General features: G+C 44.6%; 1 protein-coding gene and 1 long non-coding RNA gene across 2 annotated transcripts in view; both read right to left on the bottom strand.

Annotated features, from left to right (window-relative positions):
* The window catches only part of LOC143804462 (uncharacterized), a 523,411-nt gene that overhangs the window by 389,897 nt on the left and 108,246 nt on the right, over positions 1-25,268 (bottom strand). The gene's annotated exons all lie outside the window — the stretch shown is intronic.
* LOC143809111 (uncharacterized) overlaps positions 7-25,268 on the bottom strand; it is a 72,814-nt gene continuing 47,552 nt past the window's right edge. Inside the window, exon 5 of the long non-coding RNA XR_013222074.1 lies at positions 7-606. This is a non-coding gene — a long non-coding RNA (uncharacterized LOC143809111). The remainder of the gene's footprint in view (positions 607-25,268) is intronic.

Here is a 25,268-nt window from a genome sequence, read left to right on the forward strand (position 1 = left end):
TAATAATAATAAAATAAACTCACCAATATCAAAAGTTTCTTCTTGGATTTGTCGGTTCATTTTTGCAAGTTCCTTTTGCGCCTTGATTTCTTCAGCTTGACACAACTTGATGTCCACTCCAGCCATGGAACCTGGGCGGCCCTTCTGCCTCTGTTTCACGAGAAACGCCTTATCTTCTTCCGATTTCAACAGAGCCAAGGCATCTTGTTGAGCAATATCAAAGAGATCATCCAACCTTTCAACAAACTGTTTAAATTTGTTCTTGGCCGTTTCCGATGTTTTCTTCCGGTCTTTTTGAAGACTTCTCCACGCGGCGTGAACTTTTTCCAGCTTAGTAATTGCATCTTGCTCATGTTTAGTCGGGATTCGAGCTTTCCACCAAAAAATGAACACTTCTCGTATGGTCAGTTTTGCTGATTCTCTTAAAGTCAATTTCACAGTACGTAAATTATAAAATAAAGCACATAAGACTTGACGATTTGAGGGTGGTTTACAACCGGTGATCTGGTGAATGGGATAGCCCACAAGAAATAATTTATCCTTGTTCCGGCTTTGTACACCTGATGTGAATGCCATTTCAGAGTCCAATAGGTAAATAACAGTTAACTAGAAAAACGAAAAAAAATATATTAACTTAAATTTCAATAAAATATTTTCAAATATCTTTTAAAATAATACTATAATAGCTATAAAAACAATAACACACACTTGGAAAATTTTAAGCACCATGTGCTTGTTTTTATGAGGAGCGCAGTCAGATTAGATTAGATAACTATGTAAAATTATCAACTCATGTAGGTACTACGTCTATATCTTTTCTGTGTCTGTTTTGTATGTATTAAATACCTCATTTTTATATTTTAAAATAAAAAAAGTCATTAGACTTATCAGTATTACTTGTTTTTTTATTATATTTCTACTTTAAACTCAAAAATATACCAAAAAAAAAAAAATGTATCACTTAATAACAAAATATACGAAGTATGCTCCTAGTGGTACCAGGTCACGTTCTTGGGGCTAAAAGATGTTTTAACTCAGTTTGACTTAAAATAACAATTATGTATAAAATATAAATTTTGAAGAACAACATTAGCTTTCTTTTGAGATATTAAGCGTGTTTTTATTATTTACCATTCTGGAGTTATGGCTTCATATGTCAGCTTTTTGGGCAAAAATTCGGATTTTTTCAAACTTTGAGCGACGAGCGGCACGGGTTAACGTCGTTTGATCGAGCTCAAATTTTGGCTATCTCAATATCCGGAAAGGGGAATCGTTTTGTGGGGTCCAGACGGACAAAATTTCAACATCGATTTTTTGTGGTCACCCTAGTGGGCACAGATGAAGGACCTCTGCAACCTTGTGCACAGTTTCAAAATGGCTACTAAGATGGATAGCTCTGATGCCGTCATCAGCATCATTATTCTAGTCATCTACATGCTGTAGAATAGTCTGTGTAAAGAGGGGGTGGTCCCAGAGGAAGAAGTGGAAGCAGAGGAGGATGCGGGAGGGATAACAATATCTCTAAGTTCCAGACTGTGGTCGCACAAGCGGGTGCTATCGGAGACTGGATTACACCTATCGAGGGGGCTCATGGTACCAGACAAACTGTTAGTGTAGGTGCAAGAGTCAAGGAACAAATGGACGAGGAGGAAGAGGTGATGAGCACGCAGCAGTCAGGAGATGAAGAGGATAATGATCCTCTCTCTGTTGTCCGCGGTTGGCTGGAGGGGATGGAGGAAGTAAGCTTGGGTGTTATCTCTCCACTAACACACTGTGAACTTAGACCTCATGGAAGCGTCTGGCACATGAGTGCCTTCTTGCTGCACTATCTGCATCATGATGTCCGTATTGTCAGGGTTAGAAATAGTGCTGACATGTATAGTTTCCACTCTGTTAGATCCACGGTACAAGAGTAGATTTTGCCAGATGATTCACCCCCCTGAAAGACGTGCATGCTGGAATATCAAAACACGCTTATAGACGATCCTAAGAGTGGTTTTCCCCAAGACAGCACTGAGGCACACAGTGTGCATCACAGTTATAGATTTTTAACCCAGGGAATGTCAATGAGTCAAAACCAAAAAATTAACAACAGCAGTGTAAGTGCATAAGCAATTTCTGTGAGTCGTTTCACACATTGGTTAGACTAGCACATGAAGCAGCAGAAAAGAATACAAATCTGACATGTTGTGAATGACTGTAGAGGATGGTGCAGGAGTATCTCAAGCTCAATATCAATGCCATCAGGGGGAATTTGGATCCTCTGCACTTTGCTGTTCAAAAGTGGAAGAGTGTCTTGAGCTCACCTGGCACTCCTTGGAAGTTTTGCATGCTCAACAGCCAGCTTGCTCTCAGAATGTGTCCTCAGTAGGGTTGAGCGACTTTCATTTTTTTAAGATCGAGTAGGGTTTTGGGAAACCCGATTTTGTCCAGAGTCGAGTCGAGTGCAGTCGGCCGATTATCGCTAAAAGTCGGGGATCGACCGAAACACGAAACCCAATGCAAGTCAATGGGGAAGCATAGTCGGCAGTGAGTGGAGGCCAGGAAAACACCTACAGTGCCCATTTTAATGCCAAAAACATCCATTCTTGTTTCTGCTTTCAAAATATTTTATTAGATTTTCATCAATAACGGGGGAGGGGAGAGCTGGGAGGGGAAGGAGGGGAGGGGGAGGGGGGGGAGGGAAAGGTTAAAAAAGAGGGGAGAGATAAGCCCCCTAACATTAGGGGGAAAACAAATCTGTTTTCACATTTGATATGCATGGTATATAATAATGCAGGAATTATGTACATTTCTAATCAAATCAAAGTCATTTGTAAGAACAGTGATAACATTAGATGTCACAGTGTTTGACTCTTTTATGAGTCAATGAAAGTACTAGGAGCAGGAGTACTTTTTATGAGTAGCGAATGGAGCATGAACATGTCTGGTATTCAGGTGATAGGTGTAGGAAATTGCTGATCCCATCTGGACCATTTTTTTGCGAATTTTGAGCACTGATTGTTTGTAATTGCGAAGTGGAACTCGTGGGATCTATGTAGGGAAATTCTTGAAATAATGTCTTTTGTTGATGGGGTATGTTGAGTTTTCCAAAGGGAAGCAATGAAGTTCTTTACCACTAAACAAATGTGAATTACCAATAGTTTCAGATTGTGATCGAGCCGACCGAGTCCAAGAGACAACAGAGCACCCTGGGGCGTCAGATCAAAGGGCACATTGGTAAGTTTGTCGATTATCTCTTTAGAAATTTTCTTCCACATGGTGATTACCGCTGGGCAGCTCCAAAATATGTGCATTATGTCACCTCTCTGGTCACAGCCTCTCCAGCATTGAGCAGAATTTATAGAGTTCATGTGTGCCAATCTGCTGGGGGTGTAGTACCATCTTGAAACTACTTTGAAGTGAGTTTCTTGTAGAGACATTGAGAGGGTGGACTGGTAGGAAGTGGTAAAAGCTTCTTCCCATTCTTCAATACTGTATATGTTTTTTATGTCTTGTTCCCATTTAGACATCGGGGGGCTCTTGGAAAGATTAAAATCTGAGTTGAAGCTGTTATATATAAATTTGTGGCTCCAAAATATGTAGTGTCCTACGTTACTTAGAAGTTTAGTGGATGTTTCTGATAGTTTAGGTCTGTTCCCCATGAAAGAACCTATGTTTTTTTTAAGTATCAAGAACTCGAGGAAGGAGGATGAGTGAATACCATATTGGGATTTCAAAGTTTGGAAGCTTATGAATGCCTCCCCTGTGTGTATATCCCCAATTTTCTTTATTTTTGATTCTGACCATACTTTAGGGAGGGTTTGGTCGGTTATGGAATAGGCCAAGGAGATGGGGATATTTTTTAGGATAGTTGAGTGTTTTGGTCCTTTTTTTTGGTATGATAGTTTCTTCCAGGCTGTGGCTATTGCCTGGAAGAGGGAGTGCGATACTGAGTTTGGGAAGTTGCCAAATATTGTTTTGTATATGACCGATTTCGGGTGACGATTATTATTTAATGCTGTCTCTAGGTCTAGCCATACTGGTGGACTAGAGCTCTGCAGCCAATGAATACTCTGTTTTATAAGCAAGGTGTGGTAATGGGCTTTAATGTTTGGTATGTTAATCCCTCCGTTGGTTTTACTTTTGTAGAGAGTTTGGGTGGCAGTTCTAGATTTTTTTGAATTCCATATGAAGGCTTTTACTTGCGTCTGTAGGAGGGTGAGGCTGATGTCTGGAAATGGCAAGGGAACGCATCTAAGGATGTAGAGAAGTTTAGGTAGGATGAATAGTCCCATTGTCAGCACCCTTCCCCACCATGACAGTGTGTTGCATCTGTGTGTTAGGATTTCTTTATTTAGTATTTCTTTTAGTAGGTTATAGTTGGATTTTATAGTCCCCTTAATTGATTTGTTTATTATAATGCCCAGGTATGTGAGTTCTTTTTCACACCAATTCAGGGTTGTTGAGTCCTTTATAATTTGGGTTTGGTCTTTGTTTAGGCCTATTGGAAGTATATTGGACTTGGTTTCGTTTATTTTAAAGTTTGAGAATGTGGAGAATCTTTCTATAATCTGCAGCACTTCGGGAATTGAGACTTCTGGGTTAGAGAGGGATAATATGATGTCATCTGCGAAGAGTGAAATTTTGTGATGTCTAGTGGGTGTGGAGATACCTGAGATTTTGTTGTTGGATCTTATTATTTCGGCTAACGGTTCAATAGTTAAGTTAAATAGGATCGGTGAGAGAGGGCAACCTTGTCTAGTACCATTTCTGATACTAAAGGGGTCCGAAATTTGACAATTACAGTAGACGCTGGCCTTAGGATCGGAGTATAGGGCCATTATATGTGATATCAAAATTTTGTCGAAGCCGAATTTGGCTAGGCCTTCTTTCAGGAAGTCCCAGTTAACTCTGTCGAAGGCCTTTTCAGCGTCAAGCGACAGTAGTGTAATGGGAATTCCTTGTCTCCTAGCCCAGCTTGTGATGTTGATGATTCTTCTAGTTGCGTCTGCTGGTTGCCTACCTCTCACAAATCCCATCTGGTCATTTGGTATCAATCTTGGGATAACCAGACCAATTCTATCTGCAAGAATTTTAGAATAGATCTTGACATCTACATTTATTAAAGAAATGGGCCTAAAGTTCTCCATGGCCTCAGGGTCTCCTTTTGGTTTGGGAATCACCGATACAGTGGCCGCTAGCATCTCCGCAGGGAAGGAGCCGCCTCGGAAGATATAATTAAATGTGTCTGCCAGGTGTGGGGAAAGGTTATTTGAGAAAGCTTTATAGTAGGCATTTGTGAATCCATCTGGGCCTGGGGATTTGTGAAGACCAAACTTTTTGATGACAATTTCTATTTCGTCAGTGGTAATAGGGGCATTAAGGGTGGTGAGTTCTTCTGGTATTAGGGTGGGGAGGTTTATTTGTTTTAGAAATTCTTTAATTTTATCTATTTTATCTAATTTGTCCGTAGGGTCATTTATTTGGGGATTTATGTTGTATAATTTGGAGTAGAATGCTGCAAATTCATTTGCTATCTCCTTTGGGTGAGAGGTTTTGCCCATCCCATCTAGCCTATTGATTCTACTGATTCTACTGTTGATTCTATTTTTTTTTATTTTGTTAGCCATATACTTAGTGGGTTTATTATGGGATGTATAAAATTTGTAGTTTGACATTTTTACAATGTTGTCGTATGGCGAGAATAAAGTCTCTCTGAGTTCTGTTCTTAGTTTAGAGAGTTCATTTTGAGTATTTTGGGGGGGTATGGTGTTATTGATTAGATAATTCTCTAATGTCCGAATTTTATTTGAAAGGTCATGAATTTTTTTTCTGGACTCCTTTTTTTCTTTGGAAGCTATTCCCATCAGCACTCCTCTGATTACCGCCTTGTGGGCGCACCAGTTGATGCAGGGATTAGTTGACTCCGGTTTGTTTACCTCAAAGTAATTATTTATGGCGTTTAGTATTGTGGTTTTATTAGCTGGGTTGTGTAGGATCTTGGCGCTGCATTTCCATAGTCTGGCGTTCAGAAGGGGGGGGCCTATTAAGATTTTCCCGGAGACTGGGGCATGGTCTGAGATTGTCCTATCTCCAATTGAGATTTCTTTGATTTTTGTCAAGGAGTATATGTCTGTAACAATTAAATCTATTCTCGAAGCTGTTTGGTAAGTGTCCGAAAAATGTGTGAATTCTCTAGAGTTGGCGTTTAGGCATCTGAAGCAATCAAATAATTCGTTTTTGTCTAACCAGGTATTAAGATAGTCAGCGGCGGGCCTATTTTTGGAGGATGAGTCTAATTTATTATCCGGGGTGACGTTGAAGTCGCCCAGCAGAAACAAATTGCCTCTTCTGACTTCTTCGATTTTTTTCATGGTTTTGTTTAGGAAAGGGATTTGGCCTACGTTTGGAGCGTAGATGTTTGCTATTGTACACTCTTGATCGTTAATTTTACATGTAAGTATATGGAAGCGGCCTTTATTGTCTTTGAATTCCCCCAAGGCCTCAAACGGGGTTGAGCTATCAATCATTGTTAAGACTCCTGCTCTTTTCTTTGTGTTGCTTGCTTCAAATATGTGCGGAAATTTATGGTGGTTAAAATAAGGATGGTTACCTTCCAGGAATTTGGATTCCTGTAAGCAGATAATGTTGGCCTTGGACTCGGTCAGCTCCCTCCACAGTGCGTGTCTTTTTCTTGGGTTGTTGAGCCCTCTAACATTATATGAGATCAGGTTCAGCTCCATTATGTGTTTTGCTGAGTGACTAGAAGATAAAGATGTGAGGTTGTTTAGAACTTTGGGTATTAACAAATATTAGTAACAATTTCAACTTAACTTTACTAGTAAACAGTTATCAGACAATAGCGACTATTCCTGCAAGAAAGAAAAATGATTAGTCCTTTTTAACAACGTAAGATGAATGGACAGGTAGATCCAGAGGGATGCTACCACCTCTCGACGGGGAACTCCTGTGGAAAAAGAAACAGGGACAACATCCTAAAAGCAGGAAAATCTAGTCAGCAATCACCCATCAGTGGCATTAGTGTCTTTTTTTTTTTTTTTTTTTTCTTTTTTCAGTCTTTGGCTCTAGTGTAGTTGTCTTTGATAGAGTGGATGAAGTCCATTCCATCTCTAGGTGAGTAAATTGGAGTGATCCGACCTTTAAAGTTCACTAGCAGCTTCAGTGGGAAGCCCCATTTGTAGGGTATGCCCTTATCCCTGAGGAATGAGGTGACATTGTTGAATTCTTTGCGGCCTTCCAATGTCTCTTTGGATAAATCCGGAAAAACTTTCAGGTCTTTGTAAGGTTCAGGGAAGAACTTGTTCATTCTAAGATAGTTGATGATTTTTTCTTTGGTTTGGAAAAAATGGATCCTTAGAATGGTATCCCTTGGGACATCCGAAGAGATCTTAGGAGGTCGAGGGAGCCTGTGGGCTCTGTCAATTATAAGATCAGAAGGAGACAGCTCCAGAATTGCTGTCTTGAAGATATCCTGGATATGCTGTGAGAGGTCCTCTTGTTTGATTGATTCCGGGAGTCCTCTAATTTTTATGTTGTTTCGACGTCCCCTATCCTCGATGTCTGCCACTTTAACTTTTAATTTGTGGATCTCTGCTGAGAGGTACTCTAAGTCTACAGATGATTCTGCAGCTCCATTTTCAATTTTTTGGATTCTTTTCTCGTGGTTTTCTAGTTGTTTGTTGATTTTGTCACATACTTTTTCCATCTCTTCTATAAATTCTTGCTTCTGCTTTTTGAATTCTGCACCAATCATTAATCTAATTTCCTCGACCATACTTGACTGTGATTTTTGGTTTTGAGGGTTTGTTTCTGATTGGGTTCTTGGAGGGCTCTCTCTCCTGGGTCTTTGTTTGTCAGGGCTTTGGTTGGGGCTACATTCGTTGTAGGATTCATCTGAGTCGCTTAGGTCTCTTAGGTCTTCGTATTTTTCCCCTGAAGCACCTGGCATATGTCTTTTGGAAGAAACAGAAGAGTCCATTTTTTCTAGTAGGTGAGGATTTCCATCGGTTCTTGTCTGTCTTTTAACTGTTGGTTGTTGGTTTACGTCCCTCGTAGGAGATCTAGATCTGGCTCTGTGGGGACTAATGAGGTTTACTTGGTCTCTGTGTGATTTATAGCTGCTGTATGTTTTGGTCTGTTTAGTAGAGCTTTGGGATTTTGGTGATTGTTGGGTTTGTGAAGACCCTTTCGCTCTGGAGAAGCTCATGGTGGATGGAGTGGAATAACAGATTAATATCGGGGTAACCCGGTGTGGGAGTTGCCGCTCTTGTAAGTCTTGTAGCGGCAGTAATGTGGCTTGGTGTCACTTTTGTAAGTGCCTGTAGGAGAGGAAGACTTCTAGTAAAGCAATGGAAGATGTTTTATGTAGGTCACTGGAGAGTCGTAGGTTTTGATTCTGTTTTTAATCCAATCGCTGTAGCGTTGCAAATGATCTGTTGGAGCGTTGTAGATCCCTAGGACGCCAGTGTGTTGTTACACTGGAGTGACTTCTTTAAATCGCTGGAGCGTTGTAAATACGTCGCTTGGTGTGCCTTAATTGAGTCGTTGTAGCGTTGAAAATAGTCCGCTGGAGCGTCGTGAATAGGACTTTTGAGGGGTGAGGAGCGCAGGAGCGTCGTGGGTGAGCGGGAGGAGGGGCTCTTACCTCCGGTACGGAGGGCTCCGGTTGTGCCTGTACCTCCGGTCTGTGTCCTGGATGGTGCTCCCAAGCAGCGGTTGTAACCTGGTGAGTACTTAGATCTCTCCACCGCTTGTTATGCCACTCACTCCGCTGCTAGAAGCCGTGGAGGAGGGGGGAAGATGTTTCTGCAGCGGCTCTGCAGCGGCTCTGTAGCGGTTATCTTATCCTATTTCGGCGGTCCCGGTGGTAAGGGGGCCTTGTTAGGCAGTCTCTCCCAGGCCTCTTCTTAATCCAGGGAGAACCTCACTGTGTCTGTGGAGGTGTGGTAACGCTGCAGCCAGCCGGTTGTGGAAATCTAGATCCAGGCTTCAGAGTTGCGTTGTAGGCCTCAACTTCTAAAGTCCTCAGATTTGGAAAATACACGTCTGGAAAGGGGCTAGACTGTGTCCTGGACTACTCCTATACGTTTTTGGGGCTGGATGGCTAGATTATTGTCGTTTTTTAGTTGGATTGGGATGTTTTTCCCTGGAGCTCCTAAACCTACGTCCTCATGCTGCAGGCTCAGGCCACGCCCCCATTCTTGTTTCTGAAGCTTGCCAATCTTAATTAACTGTATAATAATAGTTGGGCATAGGGAATTGGGGGAAAGTTGTGGGGGGAGTAGGGCTGGCTCAAGTTTTTCGTGGGCCCAGGAAAAACGGACTACGTCACGGCGGTGTTGCAGGGAAAGGTAAGTATTTAAACGTTGCAAGTGCTGTGATCCTGAGCAAGCAGGGGGGGGCCCACTCGTTCGCATTGGCACTGGCACAGGGCCCCTCAAAGTACGGCGGTGTGTTTGCATGGCGGGGGCGCCTCCCACCAGCAGCGACACTTTTGCGTACTCTGAGGGGCCCTGTGCCAGTGACGTCGCCAACGAGTATGCCCCCCCACCTGATGAAGGAACCTGCACTTTCATCTGCACCTTCCTCTTTGTCCCTGTGTAAGGTGGTATAACATGCGGGAAGGGGAACCTTACTTTCAGCAGGGTCAGATTCTGGCTGTGTAGAGTACAAGGGGAATGTAGTGGTCTAGGTCAATGTACCAGCAGACTCATTTAGCAGTGGCTGGGCAATGGGCAGGATGAGGAGGAAACAGATATAGGGCCAAAGAATAAAGTAGGCTAAATGCAGTTCAAAATTGGTAACAGGACTAAACAGGCGGCATTGCTTTGTTCAGTGGAGTAGCAAACCCAAGAGCAGCAGACACTGTTTCAAGGGCCTAACCACACTAGTAGGCCAAATGCAGTTTAATATCTGATAGTATAGGGCGAAAGCCAGAATGTGGAAGCTCAGCTTTGTTCAGTTGAGGACAACACCAGGGAGGGGCAGACACCTTTAGTAGGCCGGAAAAGCCTATTGCATTTTTTAAAATGGTAATTTGGAGCAGAAGGTTGAAGCTCAGCTTTATTCAGTTGAGGGCAACACCAGGGAGGGGCAGAAGCCGTTAGTAGGCCCTAACCACCATTTTGTTTTTTAAAAACCACTTAATGAGAGCCGGAAGGTTGAAGCTCAGCTTTATTCAGTTGAGGGCAACACCAGGGAGGGGCAGAAGCCGTTAGTAGGCCCTAACCACCATTTTGTTTTTTAAAAACCACTTAATGAGAGCCGGAAGGTTGAAGCTCAGCTTTATTCAGTTGAGGACAACACCAGGCAGGGGCACACAGACAGACACCTTTAGTAGGCCGGAAAAGCCTATTGCATTTTTTAAAATGGTAATTTGGAGCAGAAGGTTGAAGCTCAGCTTTATTCAGTTGAGGACAACACCAGGCAGGGGCACACAGACAGACACCTTTAGTAGGCCGGAAAAGCCTATTGCATTTTTTAAAATGGTAATTTGGAGCAGAAGGTTGAAGCTCAGCTTTATTTAGTTGAGGGCAACACCAGGGAGGGGCAGAAGCCGTTAGTAGGCCCTAACCAAAGTTGAAGGCCAAATGCAGTTTAATTTCTGATACTATAGGCCGAAAGCCAGAAGGTGGAAGCTCCGATTTAGACAGTGGAGGACAATTTGAATTAGGGACTGCAGACAGACTTAGTAGGCTGTCCCCTGTGGACCATGCATCCAACACATTAACCCATTGCGCCGTAATGGACACGTAATCTTCCGTGGCCATGCTTACAGGTCCATGCGTCTGTTGTCAGGTGCACCTTTGTACTCACAGATTGCCAGAGTGCATGGACAATGCGGTCTTCTACATGCTGGTGGAGGGTTGGGATGGCTTTTCTCGCAAAAGAAGTGTCGACTGGTTAGCTTGTAGCGTGGTACAGCGTAGTCCATCATGGCCTTATTAATAGTAAATAAAATATATAACTAGGCTCTATGAACTTTTAAATAGGTTCCAGGGGTACACGGGCAGCATTGGTGTGGTCAGTGGAGGAGTATTGCAAGTAGGGGCTGCAGACAGGCTATCAAAGGCCTAAAATACCAAACAGTAGGCACTCATGGCAGTTTTACATCGGTTACATGGATACACAGGCAGGCACTCCAGGCAGCATTGTGGTCAGTGGAGGAGTATTGCAAGTAGGGGCCGCAGACAGGCTATCAAAGGCCTAAAATAACAAACAGTAGGCAGTCATGGCAGTTTTACATCGGTTACATGGATACACAGGCAGGCAGCATTGTGGTCAGTGGAGGAGTATTGCAAGTAGGGGCCGCAGACAGGCTATCAAAGGCCTAAAATAACAAACAGTAGGCAGTCATGGCAGTTTTACATCGGTTACATGGATACACAGGCAGGCACTCCAGGCAGCATTGTGGTCAGTGGAGGAGTATTGCAAGTAGGGGCCGCAGACAGGCTATCAAAGGCCTAAAATAACAAACAATAGGCTCATTGCAGTTTTACAGCGGTTACATGGATACACAGGCAGCTAGGTGGTGAGTGGAGGAGTATTTAAAGTAAGGACCGCAGACAGGCTATCAAAGGCCTAACATAACAAACAATAGGCTCATGGCAGTTTTACAGCGGTTACATGGATACACGGGCAGGCAGCTTGGTGGTGAGTGGAGGAGTATTTAAAGTAGGGACCGCAGACAGGCTTCAAAGGCCTAACATAAAAAAATGGGCTGGCTGTAGGCACTTTATAATTGGTTCCAGGGGTACACGGGCAGCAGTGGTCTGGCCAGTGGAGGACTAGTGGAAGGAGGGACCGCAGACAGGCTTCAAAGGCCTAACATAAAAAAATGGGCTGGCTGTAGGCACTTTATAATTGGTTCCAGGGGTACACGGGCAGCAGTGGTCTGGTCAGTGGAGGACTAGTGGAAGGAGGGACCGCAGACAGGCTTCGAAGGCCTAACATAAAAAAATGGGCTGGCTGTAGGCACTTTATAATTGGTTCCAGGGGTACACGGGCAGCAGTGGTCTGGTCAGTGGAGGACTAGTGGAAGGAGGGACCGCAGACAGGCTTCGAAGGCCTAAAATAACAAACAATAGGCTCATGGCAGTTTTACAGCGGTTACATGGATACACGGGCAGGCAGCTTGGTGGTCAGTGGAGGAGTATTTAAAGTAGGGACCGCAGACAGGCTATCAAAGGCCTAAAATAACAAACAATAGGCTTATGGCAGTTTTACAGCGGTTACATGGATACACGGGCAGGCAGCTTGGTGGTCAGTGGAGGAGTATTTAAAGTAGGGACCGCAGACAGGCTATCAAAGGCCTAAAATAACAAACAATAGGCTCATGGCAGTTTTACAGCGGTTACATGGATACACGGGCAGGCAGCTTGGTGGTGAGTGGAGGAGTATTTAAAGTAGGGACCGCAGACAGGCTATCAAAGGCCTAAAATAACAAACAATAGGCTCATGGCAGCTTTACAGCGGTTACATGGATACACAGGCAGCTTGGTGGTGAGTGGAGGAGTATTTAAAGTAGGGACCGCAGACAGGCTATCAAAGGCCTAAAATAACAAACAATAGGCTTATGGCAGTTTTACAGCGGTTACATGGATACACAGGCAGCTTGGTGGTGAGTGGAGGAGTATTTAAAGTAGGGACCGCAGACAGGCTATCAAAGGCCTAAAATAACAAACAATAGGCTTATGGCAGTTTTACAGCGGTTACATGGATACACGGGCAGGCAGCTGGTGATGAGTGGAGGAGTATTTAAAGTAGGGACCGCAGACAGGCTATCAAAGGCCTAAAATAACAAACAATAGGCTCATGGCAGTTTTACAGCGGTTACATGGATACACGGGCAGGCAGCTTGGTGGTGAGTGGAGGAGAATTTAAAGTAGGGACCGCAGACAGGCTATCAAAGGCCTAAAATAACAAACAATAGGTTCATGGCAGCTTTACAGCGGTTACATGGATACACAGGCAGCTTGGTGGTGAGTGGAGGAGTATTTAAAGTAGGGACCGCAGACAGGCTATCAAAGGCCTAAAATAACAAACAATAGGCTTATGGCAGTTTTACAGCGGTTACATGGATACACGGGCAGGCAGCTGGTGATGAGTGGAGGAGTATTTAAAGTAGGGACCGCAGACAGGCTATCAAAGGACTAAAATAACAAACAATAGGCTCATGGCAGCTTTACAGCGGTTACATGGATACACAGGCAGCTTGGTGGTGAGTGGAGGAGTATTTAAAGTAGGGACCGCAGACAGGCTATCAAAGGCCTAAAATAACAAACAATAGGCTTATGGCAGTTTTACAGCGGTTACATGGATACACGGGCAGGCAGCTGGTGATGAGTGGAGGAGTATTTAAAGTAGGGACCGCAGACAGGCTATCAAAGGCCTAAAATAACAAACAATAGGCTCATGGCAGTTTTACAGCGGTTACATGGATACACGGGCAGGCAGCTTGGTGGTGAGTGGAGGAGTATTTAAAGTAGGGACCGCAGACAGGCTATCAAAGGCCTAAAATAACAAACAATAGGCTCATGGCAGCTTTACAGCGGTTACATGGATACACAGGCAGCTTGGTGGTGAGTGGAGGAGTATTTAAAGTAGGGACCGCAGACAGGCTATCAAAGGCCTAAAATAACAAACAATAGGCTTATGGCAGTTTTACAGCGGTTACATGGATACACGGGCAGGCAGCTGGTGATGAGTGGAGGAGTATTTAAAGTAGGGACCGCAGACAGGCTATCAAAGGCCTAAAATAACAAACAATAGGCTCATGGCAGCTTTACAGCGGTTACATGGATACACAGGCAGCTTGGTGGTGAGTGGAGGAGTAGTGCAAGGAGTGTCTGTCCCAGTACTCCCAAAATATAAATAGATGTTAATGTCTCGCAAAACAACCAAAACAAAAAAAAAGGTGGCATACTTAGGTACAGGGGTGGGCTCATCTACTGAGTTTCTGACATAGTAATTTGGCAGTAACTATTTAATGGTGCCAATATAGGACACAGACACAGACTACTTTAAGTTGCATCATAGATGTCTACAAATTTGTATTGTCAGTGCCAGACATTGAATGATGTCAGCGAATAGACTAAAGATTGGTGGAGCTGTGCGACATAATTTTGCACGTGGTAGAGCACATTTTGAGCTGGGGTAGGGGGGAACTCTCTTGAGGCCGGCGGGACCGCCCCAGGACCCCTCATGTTACAACGGTGTGTCTGACGTTGGGTGCGCACCGCCACCGCCAGAGACACTACATTGTACTATGAGGGACCCAGTAGCAATGCCGTCAACCAAAAGCGAGCACACCCACCTCTTCAGACAAACAGCAGTCTCACGGGTGCTTGCGCCAAGTCGCGATACCACGGCCCCGTGTGGGGAGTTTTGCCATTTAGGGAGGTGTAAACATGTCGTATGCTGTACAATCAGCTGCAGCAAATTAGACATTAGAAAAGTAATTCACAGGCAAGAGCTTTTCATAGGAAAGCTAGGTGTCGGCCGGGCAAGGTGGGGCAAAAGATTTCGAAATCCAGTTGTGGTTCATTTTAATGAATGTTAGATCGTCAACATTTTGGGTAGCCAGACGAGTCCTTTTTTCGGTTAATATTGAACCTGCAGCACTGAATACTCTTTCTGATAGGACACTTGCTGCCGGGCAAGCAAGCTCCTGCAATGCATATTCTGCCAATTCTGGCCAGGTGTCTAATTTGGAGGCCCAGTAATCAAATGGGAATGACGGTTGAGGGAGAACATCGATAAGGGATGAAAAATAGTTAGTAACCATACTGGACAAATGTTGTCTCCTGTCACTTTCAATTGATGCAGCAGTACCTGTCCTGTCTGCGGTCATAGCAAAATCACTCCACAACCTGGTCAGAAAACCCCTCTGTCCAACGCCACTTCTGATGTGTGCACCCCTAACACTCCTAGTCTGCTGCCCCCTGGAGCTCGTGTGAGAACGATCACGTGCGCTGTGTGCTGGGAATGCCTGAAGCAAACGGTCAACAAGAGTTGATTGTTTGGTTGCTAATATTAGTTCCAAGTTCTCATGTGGCATAATATTTTGCAATTTGCCTTTATAGCGTGGATCAAGGAGGCAGGCCAACCAGTAATCGTCATCGTTCATCATTTTCGTAATGCGTGTGTCCCTTTTTAGGATACGTAAGGCATAATCCGCCATGTGGGCCAAAGTTCCAGTTGTCAAATCTCCGGTTGTGATTGGTTGAGGGGCAGTTGCAGGCAAATCTACGTCACTTGTGTCCCTCAAAAAACCAGAACCCGGCCGTGACACGCAACCAATTTCCTGTGCCCCCGGGAAAGGTTCGGCATTAAAAATATACTCATCCCCATCATCCTCCTCGTCCTCCACCTCCTCTTCGCCCGCTACCTCGTCCTGTACACTGCCCTGACCAGACAATGGCTGACTGTCATCAAGGCTTTCCTCTTCCTCTGGTGCAGACGCCTGCTCCTTTATGTGCGTCAAACTTTGCATCAGCAGACGCATTAGGGGGATGCTCATGCTTATTACGGCGTTGTCTGCACTAACCAGCCGTGTGCATTCCTCAAAACACTGAAGGACTTGACACATGTCTTGTATCTTAGACCACTGCACACCTGACAACTCCATGTCTGCCATCCTACTGCCTGCCCGTGTATCCTCCCACAAATAAATAACAGCACGCCTCTGTTCGCACAGTCTCTGAAGCATGTGCAGTGTTGAGTTCCACCTTGTTGCAACGTCTATGATTAGGCGATGCTGGGGAAGGTTCAAAGACCGCTGATAGGTCTGCATACGGCTGGCGTGTACAGGCGAACGTCGGATATGTGAGCAAAGTGCACGCACTTTGAGGAGCAGGTCGGAGAACCCAGGATAAGTTTTCAATAAGCACTGCACCACCAGGTTTAAGGTGTGAGCCAGGCAAGGAATGTGTTTCAGTTGGGAAAGGGAGATGGCAGCCATGAAATTCCTTCCGTTATCACTCACTACCTTGCCTGCCTCAAGATCTACTGTGCCCAGCCACGACTGCGTTTCTTGTTGCAAGAACTCGGACAGAACTTCCGCGGTGTGTCTGTTGTCGCCCAAGCACTTCATAGCCAATACAGCCTGCTGACGCTTGGCAGTAGCTGGCCCATAATGGGACAACTGGTGTGCAACAGTGTCATCTGCCGATGGAGTGGTTGGCAGACTGCGTTCTGTGGAAGAGCTGTAGCTTCTGCAGGAGGACGAGGAGGAGGAGGAGGAGGGGGTGCGAACGCCTACAGCCAACTGTTTCCTAGACCGTGGGCTAGGCACAACTGTCCCTAAATTGATGTCGCCTGTGGACCCTGCATCCACCACATTCACCCAGTGTGCCGTGATGGACACATAACGTCCCTGGCCATGCCTACTGGTCCATGCATCTGTAGTCAGGTGCACCTTTGTACTCACAGATTGCCTGAGTGCATGGACGATGCGCTGTTTAACATGCTGGTGCAGGGCTGGGATGGCTTTTCTGGAAAAAAAGTGTCGACTGGGTAGCTCGTATCGTGGTTCAGCGTACTCCATCAGGGCTTTGAAAGCTTCGCTTTCAACTAACCGGTAGGGCATCATCTCTAACGAGATTAGTCTAGCTATGTCGGCGTTAAAACACTGTGTACGCGGATGCGAGGATAAGTACTTCCTTTTTCTAACCAGAGTCTCATGTAGGGTGAGCTGGACTGGAGAGCTGGAGATCGTGGAACTTTCGGGTGTGCCGGTGTACATGGCAGACTGAGAGACGGTTGGAGACGGTATTGTTTCCGCCGGTGCCCTAGATGCAATATTTCCTCCTACAAAACTGGTGGTTCCCTGACCCTGACTGCTTTTGGCTGGCAAAGAAACCTGCACAGATACTGCCGGTGGTGCGGAAAATGGTGGCCTTACAGTGACGGAAGGGATGTTGCGTTGCTGACTAGCTTCATTGGCCGAGGGTGCTACAACCTTGAGGGACGTTTGGTAGTTAGTCCAGGCTTGAAAATGCATGGTGGTTAAGTGTCTATGCATGCAACTAGTATTTAGACTTTTCAGATTCTGACCTCTGCTTAAGCTAGTTGAACATTTTTGACAGATGACTTTGCGCTGATCAGTTGGATGTTGTTTAAAAAAATGCCAGACTGCACTCTTCCTAGACTCGGATCCCTTTTCAGGGATTGCAGACTGAGCTTTAACCGGATGGCAACGCTGTGCTCCAACAGGTTTTGGCTTTGACACGCGTTTTGGGCCAGATACGGGCCCGGCAGATGGAACCTGTTGCGATGTTGATGCCTGCTGCGGCCCCTCCTCCACCTCCGCTTCTGAACTACTGCCGCCTGCACCCTGTTCCCCCAATGGCTGCCAATCGGGGTCAATAACTGGGTCATCTATTACCTCCTCTTCGAGCTCGTGTGCAACTTCGTCTGTGTCACTGTGTCGGTCGGTGGTATAGCGTTCGTGGCGGGGCAACATAGTCTCATCAGGGTCTGATTGTGGATCTGTACCCTGAGAGGGCAATGTGGTGGTCTGAGTCAAAGGAGCAGCATAGTACTCTGGCTGTGGCTGTGCATCAGTGCACTCCATGTCAGAATCTACTTGTAATGGGCATGGCCTGTTAAATGTTTCACTTTCTAAGCCAGGGACGGTATGTGTAAAGAGCTCCATGGAGTGACCCGTTGTGTCGCCTGCTGCATCCTTCTCTCTTGTTGTAGTTTTTGCTGAGGAGGACAAGGAAGCGACTTGTCCCTGACCGTGAACATCCACAAGCGACGCGCTGCTTTTACATTTACCAGTTTCGGAAGAGGAGGCAAAAGAGCTAGAGGCTGAGTCTGCAATGTAAGCCAAAACTTGCTGTTGCTGCTCCGCCTTTAAAAGCGGTTTTCCTACTCCCAGAAAAGAGAGCGTTCGAGGCCTTGTGTAGCCTGACGACGAAACTGGCTCCACAGCTCCAGACTTAGGTGGAATATTTTTATCCCCACGACCACCTGATGCTCCACTACCACTACCATCATTACCAGCTGACAATGAACGCCCACGACGACCTCTTGCACCAGACTTCCTCATTGTTTTAAAATCTTAACCAAAGTAACTTTATTTGTTGCTGTCAAACAACTTACACGGTGAGCTATAACTTCAGTATGATTTCAATATCCCTTAACAGGTTGGTGAGACCACAAGGAAAATCAGGCACAATGTTACACACTCTGTTTTCTGTGGCACAAAATCACAGAGATGACACACACGCAGGACTGTCACTCAAGCACTAATGTCAATATTAATCTCCCACCTAATTTATTTTTTTTTTTTTCTCAGGGAGACTTTAGAAACCAAATAATATTAAAAAAAAAAAAAAAAAAAAAGGCTTTCTATGGCCCACAATTAGAGAGAGAGAGGTGGCACACCCAGGAGTCAAGACTGGCGCACAAGCTGAAAGGGCAATATTACTCTCCCACTGTTTTTTTAAGTTTTTTTTTTATTTCAGGGAGACTTTAGAAACCAAATAATATTAAAAAAACCAAAAAAAAAAATAGCCTTTCTATGGCCCACTGAATGAGAGAGAGAGGTGGCACACCCAGGAGTCAAGACTGGCACACAAGCTGAAAGGGCAATATTACTCTCCCACTGTTTTTTTATGTTTTTTTTTTTTTTTTCAGGGAGACTTTAGAAACCAAATAATATTAAAAAAACCAAAAAAAAAAATAGCCTTTCTATGGCCCACTGAATGAGAGAGAGAGGTGGCACACCCAGGAGTCAAGACTGGCACACAAGCTGAAAGGGCAATATTACTCTCCCACTGTTTTTTTATGTTTTTTTTTTTTTTCAGGGAGACTTTAGAAACCAAATAATATTAAAAAAACCAAAAAAAAAAATAGCCTTTCTATGGCCCACTGAATGAGAGAGAGAGGTGGCACACCCAGGAGTCAAGACTGGCACACAAGCTGAAAGGGCAATATTACTCTCCCACTGTTTTTTTATGTTTTTTTTTTTTTTTTCAGGGAGACTTTAGAAACCCAATAATATTTAAAAAAAAAAAAAAAAAAAAAAGGCTTTCTATGGCCCACTGAATGAGAGGGAGAGAGGTGGCACACCCAGGAGTCAAGACTGGCACACAAGCTGAAAGGGCAATATTACTCTCCCACTGTTTTTTTATTTATTTTTTTTTTTTTTCAGGGAGACTTTAGAAACCAAATAATAAGAAAAAAAATAAATAAATAGGCTTTCTATAGCCCACTGAATGAGAGATAGCACACACAGCAGTGGCACACAAGCCCTGACTGAGGCCAATATTTTTCTCCCACTGATTGATGTAGTGTTTTTGTGTTGAGGTAGATTTTAGAACACAAATCAAGGAAAAAAAAAAAAATGCTTTCTATGGCCCACTGAATGAGAGAGAGGTGGCACACCCAGGAGTCAAGACTGGCACACAAGCTGAAAGGGCAATATTACTCTCCCACTGTTTTTTTATGTATTTTTTGTTTTTTAAGGGAGACTTTAGAAACCCAATAATATTTAAAAAAAAAAAAAAAAAGGCTTTGTATGGCCCACAATTAGAGAGAGAGGTGGCACACCCAGGAGTCAAGACTGGCACACAAGCTGAAAGGGCAATATTACTCTCCCACTGTTTTTTTATGTATTTTTTGTTTTTTAAGGGACACTTTAGAAACCCAATAATATTTAAAAAAAAAAAAAAAAAGGCTTTGTATGGCCCACAATTAGAGAGAGAGGTGGCACACCCAGGAGTCAAGACTGGCACACAAGCTGAAAGGGCAATATTACTCTCCCACTGTTTTTTTAGGTACTTTTTTTTTTTTCAGGGAGACTTTAGAAACCAAATAATATTAAAAAAATAAAAAAAAATAAATAGGCTTTCTATAGCCCACTGAATGAGAGATAGCACACACAGCAGTGGCACACAAGCCCTGACTGAGGCCAATATTTTTCTCCCACTGATTGATGTAGTGTTTTTGTGTTGAGGTAGAATTTAGAACACAAATCACGGAAAAAATAAATAGGCTTTCTATGGCCCACTCAGTGAGAGATGGCACACACAGGGATGGCACTGTAGCAGAAATGCCAATCTTAATCTCCCACAAAAAAAACAAAAAAAAAACAGGGACTGTCCTACAATTACTATCTCCCTGCAGTAATCTAAGCCAGGTATGGCAGGCAGCAATAGGAGTGGACTGATGCACAAATTAAATAAAAAGTGTGGACAAACAAAAAAGATAGCTGTGCAGAAAGGAAGGAACAAGAGGATATGTGCTTTGAAAAAAGCAGTTGGTTTCCACAGTGGCGTACACACAGCAATACAGCTATCACGGAGCCTTCTAGGGCAGCCCAATGAGCTACAGCGCTGAGGGGAAAAAAAAAAAAATATAGCTTCCACAGTCCCTGCACACCGAAGGTGGTGTTGGACAGTGGAAATCGCTGCAGCACAAGCGGTTTGGTGGTTAGTGGACCCTGCCTAACGCTCTCCCTGCTTCTGATGAAGCGGCAGCAACCTGTCCCTAAGCTCAGATCAGCAGCAGTAAGATGGCGGTCGGCGGGAACGCCCCTTTATAGCCCCTGTGACGCCGCAGACAGCAAGCCAATCACTGCAATGCCCTTCTCTAAGATGGTGGGGACCAGGATCTATGTCATCACGCTGCCCACACTCTGCGTTCACCTTCATTGGCTGAGAAATGGCGCTTTTCGCGTCATTGAAACGCGACTTTGGCGCGAAAGTCGCGTACCGCATGGCCGACAAGCACAGGGGTCGGATCGGGTTTCATGAGACGCCGACTTAGCCAAAAGTCGGCGACTTTTGAAAATGATCGACCCGTTTCGCTCAACCCTAGTCCTCAGCTCTGCTGGTTGTGTCCTGATGGATAAGTGCAAGACCCCAGGTAACCGGTTGTTGCAGTGATGCTTTCGGGGAGAACGATATCATGCTTGGAGGCAATGGAGTTCTCTTTATCAGGTAAGGCACCCACATACAACACATTCCAAATCCAGGCCAGGAGGGGGAGCTCAGGACCCGGATTCAGGGGAGCTTCCCTGAAATATAGATATATGTCCTGCTCTGGAGGAGGAGTTAGGGAGTTGGTCCAGGGAGACCAAGGAGAGCAGACATCTAGGAGAGATGCAGAGCAGACAGAGAGGCCCAGCAGCCACGTGGGAGCTGCAGCCTCTGGAAGGAGAGACTATTCAAGGGGTTGAATGTGGTGGAGCTACAGAGGGAAGGAGCAGAGGAGAGACAAACAGGGCTCAGAGGGGAACTGTGACTGGGCACCCTCAGAACCAGAGCGCAGAAACCGGAGACCAGGAGCCCGAGGCTATAATGGGACTCTAGGATACTTAGCAGAACTGGAGGACTAAGAACTTTAAGTCACTAGCCCGCACCGTAGCCGGGGATGCCAGGGGAATAATAGAGTCCCTGTAAAATGGCTTAAGCTGCCCGTCATGCAGGTACCTGTTCCAGGACAGGGGAAAAGAGGACTCTGGCAGTAAGCTTCAAGCAGCAGGGACCTCATACAACAGCGCAAGTAGGAAAGGCTCACGGACCTCAACTGAGGAGCTTCTCCCATTGCCTCTGAGCTGGTCGGACCATAGGACACCTGTGCCCGTTACCCTGGACTATGGACTACTACATCTTCACTTATTCGTCTGCATTCACAACCTTGCCACACACCTTGGGAGTCCTGGGGACCCTGCTTCACCTGTGGGAAGCGTTACCATCATTGCTGCAACAACATCCCCCAGAGGACCCCTTTAAAGCAGTGTTGGTCCCCACTGACCGAACACCACAGGTGGCGTTACGACAAACGTTATACAAAAACACCTTTAAAGACCTTCCCCTATAATTGGGCGCCCAGGGCCACGGACCTGGTCAAAGCCACCGTGAAATCCTTTTTGAGAGCGACCAAACCCAGTACCGAGTGTCCCCGTTGCCCTGGTGGGCGTTCCATAAGCACATACGGCTGTCCCCTGAAAGTGTAGACAGCCTAATTTTCATTAAAAGGAGTCATGGATGTCTAATGACTTATGCTCCCAGTCACAGACTTGGCAGACTAGGCGATGGTGTCGTTTGTAGCGTCATGCATTGATCTCACGTTATTGCAGTCTGTGACATCTTTGTTGTGGCTTCTGTGCCTGCTGTTGCTACTGCTGCTAATGATACAATTTTTGTGGAAACTCCAAGTCGGTCTCCATCTGATGGATTGTTTGTAGTGGAAGGTGTGTCAGAGGTCTAATATACTGTTTTTACTCTGTGGAAATTGAAGCCACTTTAGTGGTGTGTGACAATTATTTTTTGAAATGTGGAGAATTCAAGTTGTGTGTCCTTCAAATGTGTTGCCTGTAGAAGTAGGGCTCCCAGACAGTACTCTATGAAACTGATATTTGTGCCATCTGAGTGTGGCTTTGAAAAAAAACAGAGCTGTTGCATGAGGTATTAGGGCTTCCAGCAAAGAAGGCTTAGGCTAGGTTCACATTGCGTTAACAGCAGCCCGGTCAAAACATGCGTTAACGGGCTGCTGTTAATGCAAGTGCTGACATTCCATCGCGGTAGCGCAGATAGAGCTAGCAGATGCTCTATCTCCGCTAGCAGTGACGGACCCGGAAATGCTGCAGCCCGCGTCCCAGGGTCCGTCACTCAATGACAGCACATCGCTAGGGCACGCTCATTGTGGGCATGCGCTAGCGATGCGTCCGACATAGGAATTAATGCCAGCGTTAACGGACTGCGTTACAACGCGTTATGCTGCGGTGTAACGTAGTCCGTCTAACAGACCCGTGCAAAGCAATGTGAACCCAGCCTTAGGCTATGTGCACACATTGCGGATTGGGGTGCAGAATTTTCGGCACAAAATCCGCATCTCCTGGCAGAAAACGCAGGTGCGGATTTGACGCTTTTTTATGCTGATTTTGTGCGTTTTTGTTGCTGATTTGATGCGGATTTTCTGCGTTTTTTACCCCTGTGGATTTCTATAATGGAAGGCTTCAGAAACGCTGCAGTTCCGCACAACAGAAGTGACATGCTACTTCTTTTGATCCGCAGCGTTTTTCATGCGGATTTTTCCGCACTATTAGCACAGCATTTTTTTTCTATTGATTTACATTGTACTGTAAATCACTTTGCAGAACTGCAACCTTGGAAGGTTTGCTCATCTCTAGTCTCGTTTTACAAAAAAAACTAATACCATAAAATCACATTTTATTCAGATTAATTAAAACAAGATTCCAAAAAAACTAAACACCAGACAAAAAAAGAGATATCGCTGCACCAAAAAATACACTAACGACAGGCCAGGGGGTAGGGGATCCCTATTATGTCCTATCCACCCCTATCTGATCCCTACCTGTCTGCGGAGGTTGGCACCCTCTTGCACGCAATATGGCGTTCCCGCTCCTCGACGGCTCACCCTCATATCCCTAAAAAAATCCTAGTGTATACACCAACGGGGATACCTAAATCAGAAAAACCTATCCTTGAATCACATATATACACTAAGGTACTTAACCTAAAACCGACTAAGGGGATAATGTAGACACGCCGTAACCAATGGTGCAGTAAAACAAACAATAAAGCCCCTATATGGCCATATCTTAACCCAAAAAAAGTCCCTAGGATGATCCCTGCCTACCAGCAGAGGTTGGCACCCTCTTGATCATAATATGGCGCCCCCGCTCCTCGGCGGCTCACCCTAGATGTCCCCACCAGTCTTTGTAAATAGTGAGAATATCACTCCTTCTGGTCAGGGATGTAATCCAAGACTGTACAAAAAATGATAAAAAATTGCTGACTCCAGGGGATCTTGAATCAATCAATCTAGTTGGGCACACAGTGGACATACATACTGAGAACTGCACAAACATCCAAATGATATCGCTTCAAACCCGTTAAATCCAATCCTATATTCCCTCTTCACTGAGGTTTTAATGATATATATCTCCTTTCAGTTCACTGGTTTTTTTTTTTCGTTTTTTTCAGTGTTATCTCAGCATGCTCTCAGATGCCACCTTCTAAATATTAGCGGCAAGAGGTATTTTTTGTCTAATACCCTCTTTTCAAATACAATAGAGAAGATTTATTCCCTGCAGTTTCATCTCAATGTGCTTTTAAGGTGTAATACACTCCTTTCAGATCCATAAAAAGAGGCTTTCTTATTTTGCAGTTTTATCTCAGCATTCTCTCAGATATCTCCTTTTTTTTTATATAAATATCAGCGGCAAAAGGTATTTTTTCTCTGATACCCTCTTTTCAGATACATAAGAGAGGATTCGTATCTTACGGTCCTATCTCAGCATGCTCTACAGTATAATATCCTCGTTTTAGAACCACAACAGAGGATTCCTTTTATCTCAGCTTGCCTTTCATTACCTCCCAATTAGATGTTGGCAGCAAGAGATATTTGATGTAGAGTATATTGCTATTGTGTCTCTCCACTGACATATTCAGTATTATCTCAGCATGCTCTCAAGCACCCCAAATACAAATATAGAATGAGCCACTAGTAGACCGATAACCTCAATAACCGACTGGTCAGAGACAGTGGGTATCCAACATTAAAGGCATATATTGCACTGTGCCCAAATAGAAAAAATCAAAAAAGAAAAAACAACACAGTAATGATATAAATTCCTGTTGTTGGAGAGGTAATACCTGTAGAATCCATTACAGCATGATGTGCATAAGAAAATAGAGGTGATTTCACAGACAGGAGCCTTATTGCACCTCTTAGCTGATGTTATTCTAGCAAAGCTATGGTACCTTTAATGGTATTTAAGGACATAAGGGCCACAAGGTAGTGACACCTGCAACCAGGCGCTATTTTTGATCTGATGTCGGTAGGACACTGATATTCCCACAGGCCTCCTGAGGAACTGTATCGTGGGAGGGAAACGCGTTGAGGCGATGTATATACAGATAAGTGTGAACAACAGGAATTTATATTATTACCGTGTTTTTTCTTTTTTGATTTTTTCTATTTGGGCACAGTGCAATATATGCCTTTAATGTTGGATACCCACTGTCTCTGACCAGTCTGTTATTGAGGTTATCGGTATAATAGAGATAATACTGAATATGTCAGTGGAGAGACAGAATAGCAATATACTGAGGTGTCTACATCAAATATCTCTCGCTGCCAACATCTAATTGGGAGGTAATGAAAGGCAAGCTGAGATAAAAGGAATCCTCTGTTGTGGTTCTAAAAAGAGGATATTATACTGTAGAGCATGCTGAGATAGGACCGTAAGATACGAATCCTCTCTTATGTATCTGAAATGAGGG

This window comes from Ranitomeya variabilis, chromosome 2 (assembly GCF_051348905.1).
Source record: "Ranitomeya variabilis isolate aRanVar5 chromosome 2, aRanVar5.hap1, whole genome shotgun sequence".
In the NCBI taxonomy this organism is placed as follows: domain Eukaryota; kingdom Metazoa; phylum Chordata; class Amphibia; order Anura; family Dendrobatidae; genus Ranitomeya; species Ranitomeya variabilis.